At 39.8% G+C, this 17,252-nt stretch overlaps 1 long non-coding RNA gene across 1 annotated transcript in view; it reads right to left on the bottom strand.

Annotated features, from left to right (window-relative positions):
- LOC148004642 (LINE-1 retrotransposable element ORF1 protein-like) overlaps positions 1–16,423 on the bottom strand; it is a 33,444-nt gene extending 17,021 nt beyond the window's left edge. The window contains exons 1-2 of the long non-coding RNA XR_015624586.1: positions 16,323–16,423; positions 10,185–10,298 (exon numbers count right to left, since the gene is read on the bottom strand). This is a non-coding gene — a long non-coding RNA (LINE-1 retrotransposable element ORF1 protein-like). The remainder of the gene's footprint in view (positions 1–10,184; positions 10,299–16,322) is intronic.
- Positions 16,424–17,252: the final 829 nt, after the last annotated feature.

The following is a 17,252-nucleotide window of genomic DNA, read 5'->3' as shown; positions in this document are numbered from 1 at the left end:
TTTTTATTAATCAGCCTTCACCTCAGGTGGCTTTCCCCCTGTTGTTTTCAAAAGATTAAGCCTGGGCTCGTGTTGCATAAGGATCCTCTTTATTTGACCTGAGCCATTCTTTCTCTCTTGACAGACAGGATGTGGCCTAAGACAAAGGGTTCACAAAGCTGCAGTGATAGTACAGCTGGTGCTCATCACTGCCAATGCATGAAAAGCCTCTGTCTGCAGCCGCAGAGGCTGCTGTGAGTGGGGAGGTAGGGTTCCTTGGGAATAGCTTCTGCTTGGGCCCCTTTGTGGGTGGCATGTTTATCTTTCTCCTTGAAAACAAAAGGTCAACTAGGAACACATGTCCCTATAGCAACAATAAATTCACAGGGGATGTTAACCCCTCAGCACATGTGGAATCGGAAGAACAGGAAGAGCAGAATCCACCCCCTTGGAGAGGAAGTGAGTTGGTAGCTCAGAGAATTCTCTTATTTCACTTTAATTCCCAACTGAATTGCCCTGTGATACAAGACTTTGGTAGAGAAACTATTTGGGAAAAAATGAATATTGAACTAAAGAATCTTCCTGCCTGAATAATACTTAAAATGGATGTTTTGATTTTATTGAGAAAAACTGGTGGTCTTTGGTCAGTCAACCACACTCCCTATATCAGAATGCATCATTTAGTTACACTTGACGTGACATAATATAGACGTGACATAATCTGTCCTTATCACAAAGCGTCATTTTTATACATAAGACCAAGAGAAAATGTATTTTGTCATTGGTTCTCAATTTCAAGCCATCTAATCCTTCTGCAGCTTTGTAATTCTTTGAACAAGTGGAAACCAACACCTAAAAATGAAAGTAAGTCATTAGCATCACCCGCGGATCCCGGCCCGCAGCAGCTCTCTGCTCCCAGACCCGGTGAGAGAGAGACCCAACCGCCTGGTCAGGTGGGCACTCCTGAGGCTGCAGAGCGGAAGAGACCACCAACACTGCTCACCCCTACCCACATCCCTGGCCCAAGAGGAAACTGTATAAGGCCTCTGGGCTCCCGTGGGGGAGGGCCCAGGAGCGGCAGGACTTCTGCGCCTGAGACACCGCCGGAACCTGAAAGAAACAGACCGGATAAACAGTTCTCTGCACCCAAATCCCGTGGGAGGGAGAGCTAAACCTTCAGAGAGGCAGACAAGCCTGGGAAACCAGAAGAGACTGCTCCCTGCACACACATCTCGGACGCCAGAGGAAAAAGCCAAAGACCATCTGGAACCCTGGTGCACTGAAGCTCCCGGAAGGGGCGGCACAGGTCTTCCTGGTTGCTGCCGCTGCAGAGAGCCCGTGGGGAGCACCCCACGAGCGAACCTGAGCCTCGGGACCACAGGTAAGACCAAATTTTCTGCTGCAAGAAAGCTGCCTGGTGAACTCAAGACACAGGCCCACAGGAACAGCTGAAGACCTGTAGAGAGGAAAAACTACACGCCGGAAAGCAGAACACTCTGTCCCCATAACTGACTGAAAGAGAGGAAAACAGGTCTACAGCACTCCTGACACACAGGCTTATAGGTCAGTCTAGCCACTGTCAGAAATAGCAGAACAAAGTAACACTAGAGATAATCTGATGGCGAGAGGCAAGCGCAGGAACCCAAGCAACAGAAACCAAGACTGCATGCCATCATCGGAGCCCAATTCTCCCGCCAAAACAAACATGGAATATCCAAACACACCAGAAAAGCAAGATCTAGTTTCAAAATCATATTTGATCATGATGCTGGAGGACTTCAAGAAAGACATGAACACACTTAGGGAAACACAGGAAATCATTAATAAACAAGTAGAGGCCTACAGAGAGGAATGGCAAAAATCCCTGAAAGAATTCCAGGAAAACACAATCAAACAGATGAAGGAATTAAAAATGGAAATAGAAGCAATCAAGAAAGAACACATGGAAACAACCCTGGATATAGAAAACCAAAAGAAGAGACAAGGAGCTGTAGATACAAGCTTCACCAACAGAATACAAGAGATGGAAGAGAGAATCTCAGGAGCAGAAGATTCCATAGAAATCATTGACTCAACTGTCAAAGATAATGTAAAGCGGAAAAAGCTACTGGTCCAAAACATACAGGAAATCCAGGACTCAATGAGAAGATCAAACCTAAGGATAATAGGTATAGAAGAGAGTGAAGACTCCCAGCTCAAAGGACCAGTAAATATCTTCAACAAAATCATAGAAGAAAACTTCCCTAACCTAAAAAAAGAGATACCCATAGGCATACAAGAAGCCTACAGAACTCCAAATAGATTAGACCAGAAAAGAAACACCTCCCGTCACATAATTGTCAAAACACCAAATGCACAAAATAAAGAAAGAATATTAAAAGCAGTAAGGGAAAAAGGTCAAGTAACATATAAAGGGAGACCTATCAGAATCACACCAGACTTCTCGCCAGAAACTATGAAGGCCAGAAGATCCTGGACTGATGTCATATAGACCCTAAGAGAACACAAATGCCAGCCCAGGTTACTGTATCCAGCAAAACTCTCAATTAACATTGATGGAGAAACCAAGATATTCCATGACAAAACCAAATTTACACAATATCTTTCTACAAATCCAGCACTACAAAGGATAATAAATGGTAAAGCCCAACATAAGGAGGCAAGCTATACCCTAGAAGAAGCAAGAAACTAATCGTCTTGGCAACAAAACAAAGAGAATGAAAGCACACAAACATAACCTCACATCCAAATATGAATATAAAGGGAAACAATAATCACTATTCCTTAATATCTCTCAATATCAATGGCCTCAACTCCCCAATAAAAAGACATAGATTAACAAACTGGATACGCAACGAGGACCCTGCATTCTGCTGCCTACAGGAAACACACCTCAGAGACAAAGACAGACACTACCTCAGAGTGAAAGGCTGGAAAACAACTTTCCAAGCAAATGGTCAGAAGAAGCAAGCTGGAGTAGCCATTCTAATATCAAATAAAATCAATTTCCAACTAAAAGTCATCAAAAAAGATAAGGAAGGACACTTCATATTCATCAAAGGAAAAATCCACCAAGATGAACTCTCAATCCTAAATATCTATGCCCCAAATACAAGGGCACCTACATATGTAAAAGAAACCTTACTAAAGCTCAAAACACACATTGCACCTCACACAATAATAGTGGGAGATTTCAACACCCCACTCTCATCAATGGACAGATCATGGAAACAGAAATTAAACAGTGATGTCGACAGACTAAGAGAAGTCATGAGCCAAATGGACTTAACGGATATTTATAGAACATTCTATCCTAAAGCAAAAGGATATACCTTCTTCTCAGCTCCTCATGGTACTTTCTCCAAAATTGACCATATAATTGGTCAAAAAACGGGCCTCAACAGGTACAGAAAGATAGAAATAATCCCATGCGTGCTATCGGACCACCACGGCCTAAAACTGGTCTTCAATAACAATAAGGGAAGAATGCCCACATATACGTGGAAATTGAACAATGCTCTATTCAATGATAACCTGGTCAAGGAAGAAATAAAGAAAGAAATTAAAAACTTTTTAGAATTTAATGAAAATGAAGATACAACATACTCAAACTTATGGGACACAATGAAAGCTGTGCTAAGAGGAAAACTCATAGCGCTGAGTGCCTGCAGAAAGAAACAGGAAAGAGCATATGTCAGCAGCTTGACAGCACACCTAAAAGCTCTAGAACAAAAAGAAGCAAATACACCCAGGAGGAGTAGAAGGCAGGAAATAATCAAACTCAGAGCTGAAATCAACCAAGTAGAAACAAAAAGGACCATAGAAAGAATCAACAGGACCAAAAGTTGGTTCTTTGAGAAAATCAACAAGATAGATAAACCCTTAGCCAGACTAACGAGAGGACACAGAGAGTGCGTCCAAATTAACAAAATCAGAAATGAAAAGGGAGACATAACTACAGATTCAGAGGAAATTCAAAAAATCATCAGATCTTACTATAAAAACCTATATTCAACAAAATTTGAAAATCTTCAGGAAATGGACTATTTCCTAGACAGATACCAGGTATCAAAGTTAAATCAGGAACAGATAAACCAGTTAAACAACCCCATAACTCCTAAGGAAATAGAAGCAGTCATTAAAGGTCTCCCAAGCAAAAAGAGCCCAGGTCCAGATGGGTTTAGTGCAGAATTCTATCAAACCTTCATAGAAGACCTCATACCAATATTATCCAAACTATTCCACAACATTGAAACAGATGGAGCCCTACCGAATTCCTTCTACGAATCTACAATTACTCTTATACCTAAACCACACAAAGACACAACAAAGAAAGAGAACTTCAGACCAATTTCCCTTATGAATATCGACGCAAAAATTCTCAATAAAATTCTGGCAAACCGAATTCAAGAGCACATCAAAACAATCATCCACCATGATCAAGTAGGCTTCATCCCAGGCATGCAGGGATGGTTTAATATACGGAAAACCATCAACGTGATCCATTATATAAACAAACTGAAAGAACAGAACCACATGATCATTTCATTAGATGCTGAGAAAGCATTTGACAAAATTCAACACCCCTTCATGATAAAAGTCCTGGAAAGAATAGGAATTCAAGGCCCATACCTAAACATAGTAAAAGCCATATACAGCAAACCAGTTGCTAACATTAAACTAAATGGAGAGAAACTTGAAGCAATCCCACTAAAATCCGGGACTAGACAAGGCTGCCCACTCTCTCCCTACTTATTCAATATAGTTCTTGAAGTTCTAGCCAGAGCAGTCAGACAACAAAAGGAGATCAAGGGGATACAGATCGGAAAAGAAGAGGTCAAAATATCACTATTTGCAGATGACATGATAGTATATTTAAGTGATCCCAAAAGTTCCACCAGAGAACTACTAAAGCTGATAAACAACTTCAGCAAAGTGGCTGGGTATAAAATTAACTCAAATAAATCAGCAAACCAGTTGCTAACATTAAACTAAATGGAGAGAAACTTGAAGCAATCCCACTAAAATCAGGGACTAGACAAGGCTGCCCACTCTCTCCCTACTTATTCAATATAGTTCTTGAAGTTCTAGCCAGAGCAATCAGACAACAAAAGGAGATCAAAGGGATACAGATCAGAAAAGAAGAGGTCAAAATATCACTATTTGCAGATGATATGATAGTATATTTAAGTGATCCCAAAAGTTCCACCAGAGAACTACTAAAGCTGATAAACAACTTCAGCAAAGTGGCTGGGTATAAAATTAACTCAAATAAATCAGTTGCCTTCCTCTATACAAAAGAGAAACAAGCCGAGAAAGAAATTAGGGAAACGACACCCTTCATAATAGACCCAAATAATATAAAGTACCTCGGTGTGACTTTAACCAAGCAAGTAAAAGATCTGTACAATAAGAACTTCAAGACACTGAAGAAAGAAATTGAAGAAGACCTCCGAAGATGGAAAGATCTCCCATGCTCATGGATTGGCAGGATTAATATAGTAAAAATGGCCATTTTACCAAAAGCAATCTACAGATTCAATGCAATCCCCATCAAAATACCAATCCAATTCTTCAAAGAGTTAGACAGAACAATTTGCAAATTCATCTGGAATAACAAAAAACCCAGGATAGCTAAAGCTATCCTCAACAATAAAAGGACTTCAGGGGGAATCACTATCCCTGAACTCAAGCAGTATTACAGAGCAATAGTGATAAAAACTGCATGGTATTGGTACAGAGACAGACAGATAGACCAATGGAATAGAATTGAAGACCCAGAAATGAACCCACACACCTATGGTCACTTGATTTTTGACAAAGGAGCCAAAACCATCCAATGGAAAAAAGATAGCATTTTCAGCAAATGGTGCTGGTTCAACTGGAGGGCAACATGTAGAAGAATGCAGATCGATCCATGCTTATCACCCTGTACAAAGCTTAAGTCGAAGTGGATCAAGGACCTCCACATCAAACCAGACACACTCAAACTAATAGAAGAAAAACTAGGGAAGCATCTGGAACACATGGGCACTGGAAAAAATTTCCTGAACAAAACACCAATGGCTTATGCTCTAAGATCAAGAATTGACAAATGGGATCTCATAAAACTGCAAAGCTTCTGTAAGGCAAAGGACACTGTGGTTAGGACAAAACGGCAACCAACAGATTGGGAAAAGATCTTTACCAACCCTACAACAGATAGAGGCCTTATATCCAAAATATACAAAGAACTCAAGAAGTTAGACCGCAGGGAAACAAATAACCCTATTAAAAAATGGGGTTCAGAGCTAAACAAAGAATTCACAGCTGAGGAATGCCGAATGGCTGAGAAACACCTAAAGAAATGTTCAACATCTTTAGTCATAAGGGAAATGCAAATCAAAACAACCCTGAGATTTCACCTCACACCAGTGCGATTGGCTAAGATCAAAAACTCAGGTGACAGCAGATGCTGGCGAGGTTGTGGAGAAAGAGGAACACTCCTCCATTGTTGGTGGGATTGCAGACTGGTAAAACCATTCTGGAAATCAGTCTGGAGGTTCCTCAGAAAATTGGACATTGAACTGCCTGAGGATCCAGCTATACCTCTCTTGGGCATATACCCAAAAGATGCCTCAACATATAAAAGAGACACGTGCTCCACTATGTTCATCGCAGCCTTATTTATAATAGCCAGAAAATGGAAAGAACCCAGATGCCCTTCAACAGAGGAATGGATACAGAAAATGTGGTACATCTACACAATGGAATACTACTCAGCTATCAAAAACAACGAGTTTATGAAATTCGTAGGCAAATGGTTGGAACTGGAAAATATCATCCTGAGTGAACTAACCCAATCACAGAAAGACATACATGGTATGCACTCATTGATAAGTGGCTATTAGCCCAAATGCTTGAATTACCCTAGATCCCTAGAACAAACGAAACTCAAGACGGATGATCAAAATGTGAATGCTTCACTCCTTCTTTAAATGAGGAAAAAGAATACCCTTGGCAGGGAAGGGAGAGGCAAAGATTAAAACAGAGACTGAAGGAACACCCATTCAGAGCCTGTCCCACATTTGGCCCATACATATACAGCCACCCAATTGGACTAGATGGGTGAAGCAAAGAAGTGCAGACCGACAGGAGCCGGATGTAGATCGCTCCTGAGAGACACAGCCAGAATACAGCAAATACAGAGGCAAATGCCAGCAGCAAACCACTGAACTGAGAGTAGGACCCCCGTTGAAGGAATCAGAGAAAGAACTGGAAGAGCTTGAAGGGGCTTGAGACCCCAAAAGTACAACAATGCCAAGCAACCAGAGCTTCCAGGGACTAAGCCACTACCTAAAGACTATACATGGACTGACCCTGGACTCTGACCCCATAGGTAGCAATGAATATCCTAGTAAGAGCACCAGTGGAAGGGGAAGCCCTGGGTCCTGCTAAGACTGAACCCCCAGTGAACTAGTCTATGGGGGGAGGGCGGCAATGGTGGGAGGGTTGGGAGGGGAACACCCATAAGGAAGGGGAGGGGGGAGGGGGATGTTTGCCCGGAAACCGGGAAAGGGAATAACACTCGAAATGTATATAAGAAATACTCATGTTAATAAAAAAAAAATGAAAAAAAAAAGTCATTAGCATCATGGAGAAAAATAAAAGAATGGGGAGCAAGGATGGAGAATGAGAAAATGAAAGGGAAAGCATGCTATTCAAAATTCTTCCCAATTTAAGAGAAAAGAGGAAACAAGGAGGTTAGGTCATGCAGAAGAGGAAAGCTCCCAGAACAGTATTTGTCTTTCAAGGTGCTAAGAACATTCTTTGAACAATGTTTCAGCCCAGACCTCAGAGGTTTCAGATCTAATAACCACAGATGTGAAGAAACCAAGATTGACACATAGGTTACTCTGCAAATTATCTACCTCCTTCTACACAGGCCCTTCATGTTCAAGTTTTATGGGCTTTACTGTTCCAAAGTTAAAGACTCCACTTGATTGTCCTCCATCTCTGTGCTGGATGGTTTTATGACGCTTGACATAATCTACAGTGACCAGAGAGCACAGAGCCACAATTGAGAAAATGGCTCCATATTATCAATCTGTGAGTAAGACAATAGACCGTTTCCTTAATGATTGATAGGAGTGCCCAGTCCATTGTGAGTGATACTGCCCTTGAGCTTGTGGTCCTGAATTCTATAAGAAAGCAGGGTGAGCAATCTATGGGGAGCAAGTCAGTAAGCAGCATCCTTCCATGGCCTCTGAAGCAGACCCTGCTTCCAGGTCCCTGCCCTGATTGAGTTCTTATCTTCCCTCAACGGAGGTAATGCATAAGCCAACTAAATCCTATCACTTCTCTACTACCACCCCCCAAAAAGTTCTTGTAGACGTAACAAGAAGAGATATAAAAAACTTAAAACCAAATTTATAAGGTGTACTCATGGATAGTTGCTATGAGAATCCAGAAGAATAAGGGATTGTACCCCCTCTTCCTACTTCCCTCTCTCATTTACACTGCTATAGATTTCCTGGATCTTCTGGGGTCAGAGAACTTCAATCCCACTTATAGGCTCACAGATACTCGCCGCTGCATCTGTGCTCCAAGGATGCACATCTAGCTTATCATGCCTGATGTCTTAGGTAGGGTTTCTATGGCTGTAAAGGAACACCATAACCATGGCAACTCTTAATAAGAAAAACATTTAATGGTGGCTAGCTATGGTTCCAGATGTTTAGCCCATTATTGTCGTGGCAATTCTTTTTATGAGTTTTGGAGGAGAGGGAAGCTGCTTTACAGAAGCAGAAATAAAGGGGATCCTTATTCTGACTGACAGATACACTGTTAGAAAATCTGCACGTGCTCAGACCAGACATCTCATCATTTTAAGCATATGTAAGGAATACACATGAGAAAGTGACTAGAGTTTTCCATAGACTAGGTCTACTTAAGGAGAGATTTACCTTCACTGTGCTCATGCCTAATGATAAGTTAGGCATTCCTCCTCTGGTGAAACATGCCAATTCAATCCAGACTAGAATACATATATATATATATATATATATATATATATATATATATATATATATATATATATATAAAGGCAGATTTATTAGGAAACATCACTCAGGCAAGGTCGCTGGTCCCAAGGAATGAGGCCAGGTAAGTAACCATGAGGAAATAGACAGAGAGGAAGGAAAAGACAAAGAGAGAAAGCTCGCAGGTAGAGGTGGAGAGAGGTAGAAAGAGAGAGGGGGGAACAGAGACAGAGGGACAGAGAGACAAAGAACAAAATGTCGGTTATAGGGAAGAGTTTCTGGGGGAGGGAAGCCCAGTCGCTAGGCTGGAAAGTTCAGGATAGAGCATGGGATATGCCCTATAACATGTAGGGACTGAGGGATGTTAGGAGAACCTGAAGGCCAGGTCCATATTGGTTTATTAAATATGCACCTCAGCTGCTTGTCTTGGACTATATAATATTTGGCAAAGACCTAAAAATGTATATTGTCTGAACCCCAATATCTAATACTGGTTTAAGCTGATCTTGTTCATCTTTCATGTAAGTCAGTCTTGGTCTTTCTCCCTCTACCAAGAACTACCTGCCACCTATTTACCTACATGAGAGGAGGTCATGATTCTTGCCCTACCTGCAAGATTTAGAAAGAATTTACTTCAAAATGAGTAGCCATAGGTAATCACACTATTCCTACACCAGACTACCTCAAAGGTCAGCAGTTACACTGATCTCACTGATTTATTTTAAGAGTCAGGTATTTCATGTTAAGAAACTGTAAGAGGACACTAAAAGATAGAAAACCACCCATGCTTATGAATTGGAAGGATTAATATGATAAATTTCAGGTCCATCTTCATCAAAATTGCAATTCCATTGTTCAGAGAAATATATAACCCTCAAACTTCACAATGAAAGCCCAAAAGATCTCAAATAGACAAAGAAATCCTGGACAACAGGAAGAGGGGAAGGTGGAGGGGGGCCTGAAGGGGAGGAGAAGGAGAAGAAAAAAAGAGAAAAAAGAAAAGAAAACCAACCCCCTGTCCACAAATATGCGTAGTAACAGAAACATGTTACTGGCACAAAAGCAGAAATGGAGATCAATAACATACAAAAGTTAGGTAGAAAGTCTTATAGCTGCAGCTATATAATATTTGGCAAACACCTAAAAATGTATATTGGAGAAAAGGCAATCTCTTCAAAAACTTACTATGATCAAACTGGGTGTCCAAATGCAAAGACTGAAACTGGATCATTCTCTTTCTCACTGTTCACAAGTATCAACTCCAAATTGACCCAAGACTTCAATTTAGGATCTGAATCCCTGAAACAGAGAGAGGAAATTGTAAACACTTTAATACATAAGAATAGGGACGGCTTTTTCTGAAGAGGACTCTGGTCACTGAAGAAATAATGCCAGCAATAGAAAAGTGGGAACTCATCAATTAAAAAAAGAAAAAAAAAGAAGAAGAAGGAGGAGGAGGAGGAGGAGGAGGAGGAGGAGAAAGAAGAAGAAGAAGAAGAAGAAGAAGAAGAAGAAGAAGAAAAAGAAGAAGAAGAAGAAGAAGAAGAAGAAGAAGAAGAAGAAGAAGAAGAAGAAGAAGAAGAAGAAAAAGAAGAAGAAGAAGAAAATCTATAATACAAAGGAAACAGTTGATTGATTGAAGAGGCAATGTGAAAATCAGGAGAATTTTGCTAGCTAGAATACAAAAAGAACTCAACAAATTATACAAGAAATAAAATAATTTAATCATTGAGTGGAATCATCAGAAGGTTCTTAAAACAAGAAATACACGTGACCGATGAACACATGTAAACTATTCATCCCTAATAGCTGTCAGAGAAATGTAATACACAACTACATTGAAACTGCATCTTCTCTGTGGTGCAGTGCTACTCATTAAGAAACAACAAATGGGGTTGGGGATTTAGCTCAGTGGTAGAGCGCTTGCCTAGGAAGCGCAAGGCCCTGGGTTCGGTCCCCAGCTCCGAAAAAAGAACCAAAAAAAAAAAAAAAAAAAAAAGAAACAACAAATGCTGAGGAGGCTGACAGAGGGGACGAATGCTAATGAGGCCAGCCACTGTGAACAGCAATATGAAAGTGTCCAAAAGCAAACAGACACAAACACAAACAAAACAAAAACAAATCAACAACAACCAAAAACAAAACAAACAAAAGCCCCTTGAGAATTGATCTTCCATGTGACCCAGCTCCTGGAATTTATCCCAAGAATTTTAAGTTCAAGTAACAAGGATGCTTGCATGTTTAGTATTATACACAGTTTACTGCTGAGTTCCAAGATTAACTCAAGTGTGCAACAACAGAAAAATACTTGAAGTTTTTTTAAAAAGTGTGTTATGCATATGGAATGCCCTTTATTTTCATTTTTAGCTAGAAAGAGTAAGGTTATTGTTTACAGAAAAATGGATGTAATTAGACATAATCATATTAAGCTAATTAAGCCAGTTTTATATAAATACAAAAATCATATTATTCACACACACACACATACTTGTGTGAAACTTTCTAGGGGACTAAAGAAATGGTAGTCATTAGACAAGGAAAGCAAGGGTTGAGGGAATATGATTAACACACTGTACATTTGTACAAAAGCTTAAAAGTTAAGTCCTAGAAGAGGAAATTTTATATATTTTCATAATAATAATAATAATAATAATAATAATAATAATAATAATAATACTCAGTTTACACAAAATTTTATTTTACTATATATACCATAAGCTGATTTCTTTAATTACCCTGATGTTTATAGAACAAAATCCAACTTGTAGATCTTGGCAGCAAGTATGAGCTGCTCTGATAGGTCCTCTGCCACTGACAGACTGCCCTGTAGATGTTGAGAAGCTTAAAGAACGTCATGATTGAGCCTGTTCAGAATCATCATTTTGTGAAACTCAGGATTGCATCTGGAGGATTCAAATTATCTGGAGGATTATTGATCAGAGGGGTGGGATCTAAGACAGATTGTTGGGACTTGAAAGGGGACATAAAGTCCAGAAAACCATTAAGTGATGACTTATCTCTCACTAATCCAGCAGTCCTAAAGCTTGTGAGAGTGCAGTATCCCACGGGACTTCTGTTAAAGAACAAGAACAGACAGGCATACCATTGGCCCCTTTTTCTATGCTGTAATAAACTCAACCTTGGGCATGATGCTCTGTGAACATCCCTTGGATTCCTGAAGTAAAAAATCAGAGGAACAGGGAGGGGAGGGAGGCTTAAGGGGGATTCTTGTGTTTGTAGCAGAAGGTAATACATTATTCTACTCTAATATCCCCGGCAGCGGCGTGACTTCTTCACTACCTGCTCTAATGCTCTGAATTCTCAAATAAAAGACTCGCACTGTCTTATATTTGATATGCCTTAAACAGAGCAATGACTGGGCATTTCTGAACCTCCCTACAACTAACATACTCTCTCCTCCGATATTCCTGAGTTACTGCTTACTAACGCCCATATTCCATCTTGCCTGTCCCGGACCCAGGCTGCAGCCCTCCTTAGCCATAATCCCTCACTCTAGTCTCTCACATGTTAGCAGTCTGTCCTGCACTTCTCAGGCCTCATCTTTCTGCTTCTCTGGCATGCCATTCTCCCTCTCCCTCTCCTGCTTCCCTTGCCCAGGAACCTCAAGTCCTGCCTATGTCTCTATCTGGCCATTAGCTGCCAGCAACTTTATTTATCAATTAGAGCCATCTGGGAGCAGGGACCCAGAGCATCTTACATGCAGACATGCGAATTCCCATGTAATCTGGGAACCCCATAATGCAAGCATTAAACCAAATCTACTATGACAGGTGGTACCATTGTTTCATACAATCTGTATGAAGAAAGGAAAGAACCCATGCAGAATTTGTGTGACTTCTAGAACATATTCATATATCAAACTCATTTTCTACAGGAAAAGGAAAAAAAACCCAGTGTGAACTCTCTTCTTTTTATTTCAAACACATTTAATCTGGCAACACCTGTCCACACAGCAGTAAGTAGTAGTTCCTTTGGGGCCAGCCAGCTGGTCTCTTTCCTAATTCTGAGGTAAACAGAATGATGCATGCCTACTCTAAGTCTACTCATTTCTACTCATACTTTACCTAGAATGGAGATGCACCAAAGTTTTCCAGTCTTTGAAGCACAATGGAAACTTATTCTACTGAGTTTCTTTTTAAAAAGTAATTTTGGGAGCCTTTCACATTCATTTTGCTCTCTGACTTTTGCTTAGCCCCAGTATTGTATATTTGATCCAGAAGTAAGACACTGCAATGTGAGTAGTCAATCTCAGGTCCTCCAATTTCAGTTATAGATCAGGTCTTGCCCAGAAATTTCTGAACATTTGGAAGTAAATGGAGGTCGCAGCTTCTAAGACAAAATAATGCCAGTGGAAAAAAGATAGATCAACACATCAAAGGTCAACCAAAAGTGGGTTACCTTCAAGGGAGAAGGGTGAGAGATTTGAGTAGTGACTGTTAAAAATGATTTGTCTTTATTCTTCTCTTGGATTCCTACACACACACACACACACACACACACACACACACACACACATATATATATGTATATGTATATGTATGTATGTATATGTATATGTGTATATGTATGTATATGTATATGTATATGTGTATATGTGTATGTGTATGTGTATATGTATATGTATATGTATATGTATATGTATATGTATATGTATATGTATATGTATATGTATATGTATATGTGTATGTGTATGTGTATGTGCATGTGCATGTGTATATGTGTATATGTGTATATGTATGTATATGTATGTATATGTATATATGTATATATGCATATATTTGCTTCCTTTCCCTCTGAATCCTTCTTTTCTTCTTCCATAACCCCCACCAGCTACACCACTACAGCAAAGGACACCTCACATCCATACTCTTAACAAAGAGGTGAGGCCTCATGGCTCCCTTCTCTATCCATGGTAGAAAGTTAGAGGCCTCATCCTGTGCAGATGTTTACAGTGGCTGTGCTCATGCTTGCAAGAACAATGCTATGCCTGGGTAGCCCCATCTCAAGACACTCTCCCTCCCCCTCTAGCTTTTGCATTCTTTATGCCCTAGGGAACAGAGTGTAATGAGCTCCCACTTAAATCTAAATGCTTAGCCCTTGATCAGTTGCAGGACACAGACATCAAGCTGGAGCTGAGCTCGTAGTCCCAGGCCTACTGGCTACATTCCATATAGCCAAGAAGGTTTATGCAGGCTGCTGAGAAAATATAACTCTGGTCTCACTGAACTGTAGACCATGCCTGCTACAATTCCAAGCTTCACAGCAAGATAAGCCCAATGGTACAACTATTTTGGAAACAACAACTGCCTTCAGATGGGATTTGAGGCCTAGTCCCAGGAAGGGAAACACATCTGGTGCTATAAACCTGGCCAAAAGCCTTTGGCTGGGAAAGCCATGGGCCCCAAGGAGGAACACACTACTGTTGCTACTCTAAATGAACATGTTGTCAAACTGTCCTCTAAATATTTATGTTTATGCCCAAAAACTAATGCCATTCTCAGCCTGGAACAGACAAACTCCAATTTTTCAAAGGTTGACAGGTAATGTAGAGACTCCTATCTGGCCAAAGCAACTAACTTCTTTTGGAACATGTTTTCAAATGAGGCATATACTGAAGAGATGTTTATGTGAAGTTTCCCTGGCCCTGGAGAACGTAGTTCTTACCTTATTATTGTTGGCAGTTTCTAGAGCAACTGCAGGAAAGGTGCAGACTCATTTTAATTGGCTTCGTTCAAAACCATGTTTGTTTGGAAATGATGTTGGTACACTAGACCACCCAAAATGTTGTTTTTACATATATTAAATCTGAAGGTGGAAATTCTCCATTGAGGGAGGCATTCATCACGTATAGTTGTACATATATAAAGTACCTAGACATGCAGAGATATGGTAATATCTGTTGTTGTAAATTGGTTTAGGTTCCTTGGACAGTCCATATTGCTGCTTATATAATTCAATGCTACAGAAATCTTCCCTTCAGAGTTAGAAGTCATTTTAAAATGGTGAATTCAATGAGCTGCTCATGTATAGTTTCTCCTTGAGAATTTATGTTCATGTGCATTCACTTTGCAATAATTATTAAAGCTTGTCGTTAAAACTTAACATCAGTAATAAATTTGGGGAAAGAAAAAATTTTTTCCATCTCTGACTATTTCCTAAACAAAATAACCTCCAATATCATAATAGTCAAGGAGCTCATTGTGTCTACCGGACAATAGTTATTTGTACATTGTTCCTATTTGTCTGAGTATTGCTATAAAGCTAAAGGCTTTCTAGTCTCTCCACTAGAGGCTATAAAAATCACTTTCAGATGGACGCTGAGACAAATGCAAGAAAGAGAACTCTGACTGATCAAAATGTTTCAGAAAGAAGTAACAGCACCTTGAAGTTCCAGTAGCCAGAAAACTCACAAGGAATACACAGTGTTCCACATGGAGTAAATGCCCATACTCTCCTAGGTCTCATGTCCTGCCTGTAGCGTCCAGAAGATGTGGCACAAAGGATATAAATGATTATAAGTAACTGTAAGATCAAGAGGCAAGCCAGTAAGGGGTTGGGGATTTAGCTCAGCGGAAGAGCGCTTGCCTAGCGAGCGCAAGGCCCTGGGTTCGGTCTCCAGCTCCGAAAAAAAAAGAAAAAAGAAAAAAAAAAAGAGGCAAGCCAGTTAGGCGGCTGTTCGCTATAGTTAAATCCAAAGCTTTGACGTTATCTGGAACAATAAGTGGTCATCTTTGCCCCTTGTCTTGATTTCATTCTTTCTTTCCATCTTTATGTTTGTCCCTTTCCTCTCCTACTTTTCTGCTTTCTGTCCCTTTATTCTTCCTTTTCTCTATATTTTGTGCAAAGACAAGCATCATTAACACATCATCAGTTCATCGAAGAAACCCTTACTAGTCTTTTAAGTTACAAAAGGCTCTCTGGAAATGTTCCTTAGCAAGGCAAACTGACACTCTTTCTTGAAACTTAGGGGCTGGAAGACCATGGGATGAATGGATGCAGAGAGACAGAGAGAGAGAGAGAGAGAGAGAGAGAGAGAAAGGACTCATTATAATAGGTAGTTCAATGTGTGTGCCCACTACCATGTACTCTACAGAAAGATGACAACCTTAATAAGCAAGCGATAACAGTGGACAGGAACAGATTATTATTGGTAGACATAGAAGTGGATCAAAAGTGGATCAACTAATCAGAAACATGTGGTCCAATGTCATGGTGTACAACCATCCACATCCATTACCATGTCTAGCTACAACTTCTGTACTTTCTGATATAATTTCCTGAAGTGTAGCTAATATACTCTACCTTTAAAATCTTCTCTCCTCAATTCACCGTCCTCAATGTGGTTTTCATTCTTCTGGGCCACTAAAATAGTTTCTAAGCTGGGCTCAAATAGTCACAGGAATGCTGAAATTACTAGGCATTTTCCATTAGAGTGCCCAGCATTATTAAACTGCCTCTTTCCACAGCTCTCTATTCTGCTGAATTCCATGGCACTGGATTCTTTGGCCACTTCTGTGACCATTTTTTCCTTTCTTTTGTGCCAGTTTGCCTCACACTTATCTGCCGGTCTCTTAAATACTGAAACCAGTTGTGGCTCAACCCTAAGACCTCTCTCTCTTTTTTGTTTTCTGGTTTTTTGTTGTTGTTGTTTTGTTTTGTTTTGTTTTTGTTTTTTGTGGGTTTTTTGTTTTGTTTTGTTTTTGTTTTTTGTGGGTTTTTTTGTTTTGTTTTGTTTTTGTTTTTTGTGGGTTTTTTTGTTTTGTTTTGTTTTGTTTTTGTTTTTTGTGGGTTTTTTTGTTTTGTTTTGTTTTGTTTTTGTTTTTTGTGGGTTTTTTTGTTTTGTTTTTGTTTTTTGTGGGTTTTTTTGTTTTGTTTTGTTTTGACAGTAAATGACATTTCCTTGCCATCTTACCCAGAGAACTGTTTCTTGTATTTTAACCTCCAATGCATTTAACTCTTAACAATTCTAGGCTCAAGTATAACAATGTCTCTTAGGTCTTGGTTTCAATTGTTCAAGACAAGTCAAACACTATGTCCCTCTTAAGGGAAGACTCAAGAGAACAAATGTCTGAAGGTGCCAGTGGCTGATATATAACAAAGGAAAAATCATCTGTAGATATAAGATAAAAGAAGTAGAGACCATGAATAGCATATATTTTCAATGAAAACAGGAAGATTACTTTTAAAAATTGAATGAATTCAGTGTTGAACAAGTCTTTAAATGAGGTACAA

Source organism: Rattus norvegicus, chromosome 7 (assembly GCF_021556685.1).
Source record: "Rattus norvegicus strain SHRSP/BbbUtx chromosome 7, alternate assembly SHRSP_T2T, whole genome shotgun sequence".
Taxonomy (NCBI): domain Eukaryota; kingdom Metazoa; phylum Chordata; class Mammalia; order Rodentia; family Muridae; genus Rattus; species Rattus norvegicus.
The sequence above is the reverse complement of the archived record's forward strand: the minus strand, read 5'-3'. Positions and strand labels throughout refer to the sequence as shown.